Source organism: Engystomops pustulosus, chromosome 9, assembly GCF_040894005.1.
Source record: "Engystomops pustulosus chromosome 9, aEngPut4.maternal, whole genome shotgun sequence".
Classification (NCBI taxonomy): Eukaryota; Metazoa; Chordata; class Amphibia; order Anura; family Leptodactylidae; genus Engystomops; species Engystomops pustulosus.
The window spans coordinates 98,265,394-98,271,435 of NC_092419.1; positions in this window are offsets into that span (position 1 = coordinate 98,265,394).

Below are 6,042 nucleotides of genomic sequence, written 5' to 3' on the forward strand. Positions count from 1 at the left end.
CTGCGGGACCTTTGTTCCTGAGAGATAGCGTTATTGTGACTATAGTGATTTATCCGTTGACTGTCACCGCTGCTACGTTCCTGACCACGAGCAAAGTTGCGCCTGTGGAGGGACCTGGTGGTACCACACCGCAGCCAGTCCAACCCACTTTGCGGCGGGTTCTGGTAAATACTGGGTGCCACTTAGACTCCGGTCCCAGGCGTTGGCTTACATCATTGCTCGCGGCGGTTCAGTGGGTCCACAACCTCCGACCCTGTTTCTACCTTTTTTGCCTCTGTGGTTTTGTACTAAATATATGGTAGTGCATAGGACCTGGTATAATGGGGCACATTTACTTACCCGGTCCAGTCATGATCTTGCGGTGCATTGTCCGACGAGGATTCGGGTCTGCCGGGATTCACTAAGATCGTGTGCCCGATATCCAGCAGGTGACGCTGCTGCGCCGAGGTTCACCGGAGTTCACCATCTTCTTAACGGTGCATGTGAGTGCTTGATCTTGCGACACAAATCGCTTTGTAAATTCTGCGTTTTTTCCGAATCCATCGGGTTGTCCTACGACCACGCCCCCCGTTTTCTCTTGCGTGGAAAGCCGGCGCCGATGCGCCACAATCCGATCGCGTGCTCCAAAATCACAGGGGAAATCGGCGTAAATCGGAAATATTCGGGAAACCCGATTAGACTGCGGCTTTTAAACCCTTAGTAAATGAGCCCCACTGTCTGCATTGTATACCATTACCTTACGTGTTTACTATGAGGGTGATCCATTACAATCTATGAGGTATAAGTATGTATCTTACATTTTCTTCTTCTTCTTTGATTGCTTAATAAAGAGTTTGTGCTTTTTGCCCATACACACATGTCTTGATCCTTGCTATGTGTCAGTTTTGAAATTGTGCCATCTTGATACCTTTTTGATAGTATTTTGCGGTGAGGACACAGTATGGGCTAGTAAAGCGAAAGCTGAAGTTTCATGCAGTTAGAGAATGTAATAGATCTGCCTAAAGACATGAGTTTTAAGGGAACGTTTGAAGCTTTGGAGGTTGGGTATTAGTATGATAGTCCAGGGAAGGGCATTCCAGAGAATAGGTGCAGCACAGGAGAAAACCTGGAGACGTGAATTAAAAAAGAGATTAATCTAAGATTATTGGCAGATCAGAGCACGGGTTGGGTGATAGATAAGGATACATATAAAATATAAATTTAAACTTTGAATATCTAATATCTATCTCTCTCTTGTATCTCTGTATTTATCTATCTTATATCTATCTCATGTCTCTCGTATCTATCTCATCCATGTGATATCAGCCTCTTATATATCATCGCGCCTGTATGTGGACTTAGCGGATCATTACCTGATTGTGTAATTGACTCTCTAGATTGGAGCAGATGAGAGATAAGACATGAGGGGTCGCAGCGCCTGTGATTCGGGGGTCATTACTTGTTTGGTTTATGGCCATGCGCTTCCATTTAGTCTCAATCTGTTCTTAATAAAAGGCTTCATTTAAGTCCTACCATATCCACTAAGTACTAAGGCACCAGGGGCAGAGTCATGTCCTCCCATGGCCTGTAGGGGGCATCGGTGCTCAGCTATTGTGGCCGCTCGCAGGATAAGGTTTTTTCCCCTGTTACACTACATTAACGATATTTTTAAGCAGAAGGTCACATGATTACAATTTATGGTAATTAAATGCAGCATTGCCCAGGACCGTGCCAGGAGGGGCTCCTGGGAGCCAACTGAAAGTTATTTTGGAAGCAGTTTGTTTGTCTTTTTGTATAATTCATCCTGTGTTAGTGGTCGCATCTACCGTGCTAATAACGTGCCTTTTGGTGATAATTCTGCCTGCTCATTTACTAGCAGACAGCGCCGGGCAGGATTAGGGCTCCTCCACCTATTGGCAGCCGTTCATAACCTCCATTTACTAAGTAATTGTGGAGAGATTTTTTTATTTTCTTATCGCAGGAGTTGGTTATTCTTCCTGTCACTGAGACATTACTGCCTCGCCTGCTCCGTAGTGACTAGAGGAAAATTCATTAACATTATGGCGGGAGCCTAAAAAGTACAACACAGGCATAATACACACAGTGATGTCACAGTACAGGTATAATACACACAGTGATGTCACAGTACAGGGATAATACACACAGTGATGTCACAGTACAGGGATAATACACACAGTGATGTCACAGTACAGGTATAATACACACAGTGATGTCACAGTACAGGGATAATACACACAGTGATGTCACAGTACAGGGATAATACACATAGTGATGTCACAGTACAGGCATAATACACACAGTGATGTCACAGTACAGGTATAATACAGTGATGTCACAGTACAGAGATAATACACACAGTGATGTCACAGTACAGGGATAATACACACAGTGATGTCACAGTACAGGGATAATACACACAGTGATGTCACAGTACAGGGATAATACTCACAGTGATGTCACAGTACAGGGAAAATACACGCAGTGATGTCACACTACAGGGGATAATACACACAGTGATGTCACAGTACAGGGATAATACACACAGTGATGTCACAGTACAGGGATAATACACACAGTGATGTCACAGTACAGGGATAATACACACAGTGATGTCACAGTACAGGGATAATACACACAGTGATGTCACAGTACAGGGATAATATACACAGCGATGTCACAGTACAGGGGATAATACACACAGCGATGTCACAGTACATGGGATAATACACACAATGATGTCACAGTACAGGGATAATACACAGTGATGTCACAGTACAGGGATAATACACACAGTGATGTCACAGTACAGGGGATAATACACGCAGTGATGTCACAGTACAGGGATAATATACACAGTGATGTCACAGTACAGGGATAATACACACAGTGATGTCACAGTACAGGGATAATACACACAGTGATGTCACAGTACAGGTATAATACACACAGTGATGTCACAGTACAGGGATAATACACATAGTGATGTCACAGTACAGGCATAATACACACAGTGATGTCACAGTACAGGTATAATACACACAGTGATGTCACAGTACAGGGATAATACACACAGTGATGTCACAGTACAGGGATAATACACACAGTGATGTCACAGTACAGGGAAAATACACGCAGTGATGTCAGACTACAGGGGATAATACACACAGTGATGTCACAGTACAGGGATAATATACACAGTGATGTCACAGTACAGGGATAATACACACAGTGATGTCACAGTACAGGGATAATACACACAGTGATGTCACAGTACAGGGATAATACACACAGTGATGTCACAGTACAGGGATAATATACACAGCGATGTCACAGTACAGGGGATAATACACACAGCGATGTCACAGTACAGGGGATAATACACACAATGATGTCACAGTACAGGGATAATACACAGTGATGTCACATTACAGGGATAATACACACAGTGATGTCACAGTACAGGGGATAATACACGCAGTGATGTCACAGTACAGGGATAATACACACAGTGATGTCACAGTACAGGGATAATACACACAGTGATGTCACAGTACAGGGGATAATACATGCAGTGATGTCACAGTAAAGGGATAATACACACAGTGATGTCACAGTACAGAGATAATACACACAGTGATGTCACAGTACAGGGAGAATACACACAGTGATATCACAGTACAGGGATAATACACACAGTGATGTCACAGTACAGGGGATAATACACACAGTGATGTCACAGTACAGGGATAATACACACAGTGATGTCATAGTACAGGGATAATACACTCAGTGATGTCACAGTACAGGGATAATACACTCAGTGATGTCACAGTACATAGATAATACACACAGTGATGTCAGTACAGGTATAATACACACAGTGATGTCACAGTACAGGGATACACACAGTGATGTCACAGTACAGGGATAATACAAACAGTGATGTCACAGTACAGGAATACTAGACACACAGTGATGTCACAGTACAGGGATAATACACACAGTGATGTCACAGTACAGGGATAATGCACACAATGATGTCACAGTACAGGGATAATACACACAGTGATGTCACAGTACAGAGATAATACACACAGTGATGTCACAGTACAGGGATAATACACACAGTGATGTCACAGTACAGAGATAATACACACAGTGATGTCACAGTACAGGGATAATACATACAGTGATGTCACAGTACAGGGATAATACACACAGTGATGTCACAGTACCGGGATAATACACACAGTGATGTCACAGTACAGGGATAATACACACAGTGATGTCACAGTACAGGGATAATACACACAATGATGTCACAGTACAGGGATAATACACACAGTGATATCACAGTACAGGGATAATACACACAGTGATGTCACAGTACAGGGATAATGCACACAATGATGTCACAGTACAGGGATAATACACACAGTGATATCACAGTACAGGGATAATACACACAGTGATGTCACAGTACAGAGATAATACACACAGTGATGTCACAGTACAGGGATAATACACACAGTGATGTCACACTACAGGGATAATGCACACAGTGATGTCGCAGTATAGAGATAATACACACAGTGATGTCACAGTACAGGGATAATACACACACAGTGATGTCACAGTACAGGGATAATACACACAGTGATGTCACAGTACAGGGATAATACACACAGTGATGTCACAGTACAGAGATATTACACACAGTGATGTCACAGTACAGGGATAATACACACAGTGATGTCACAATACAGGGATAATACACACACAGTGATGTCACAGTACAGGGATAATACACACAGTGATGTCACAGTACAGGGATAATGCACACAGTGATGTCACAGTACAGGGATAATACACACAGTGATGTCACAGTACAGGGATAATACACACAGTGATGTCACAGTACAGAGATAATACACACAGTGATGTCACAGTACAGGGATAATACACACAGTGATGTCACAGTACAGGGATAATACACACAGTGATGTCACAGTACAGGGATAACACACAGTGATGTCACAGTACAGAGATAATACACACAGTGATGTCACGGTACAGGGATAATACACACAGTGATGTCACAGTACAGGGATAATACACACAGTGATGTCACAGTACAGGGATAATACACACACAGTGATGTCACAGTACAGGGATAATACACACAGTGATGTCACAGTACAGGGATAATACACACAGTGATGTCACAGTACAGGGATAATACTCACAGTGATGTCACAGTACAGGGAAAATACACGCAGTGATGTCACAGTACAGGGGATAATACACACAGTGATGTCACAGTACAGGGATAATATACACAGTGATGTCACAGTACAGGGATAATACACACAGCGATGTCACAGTACAGGGATAATACACACAGTGATGTCACAGTACAGGGATAATACACACAGTGATGTCACAGTACAGGGATAATACACACAGTGATGTCACAGTACAGGGATAATACACACAGTGATGTCACAGTACAGGGATAATACACACAGTGATGTCACAGTACAGGGATAATACACACAGTGATGTCACAGTACAGGGAAAATACATGCAGTGATGTCACAGTACAGGGGATAATACACACAGTGATGTCACAGTACAGGGATAATACACAGTGATGTCACAGTACAGGGATAATACTCACAGTGATGTCACAGTACAGGGAAAATACACGCAGTGATGTCACAGTACAGGGGATAATACACACAGTGATGTCACAGTACAGGGATAATATACACAGTGATGTCACAGTACAGGGATAATACACACAGCGATGTCACAGTACAGGGATAATACACACAGTGATGTCACAGTACAGGGGATAATACATGCAGTGATGTCACAGTACAGGGATAATACACACAGTGATGTCACAGTACAGGGGATAATACATGCAGTGATGTCACAGTACAGGGATAATACACACAGTGATGTCACAGTACAGAGATAATACACACAGTGATGTCACAGTACAGGGAGAATACACACAGTGATGTCACAGCACAG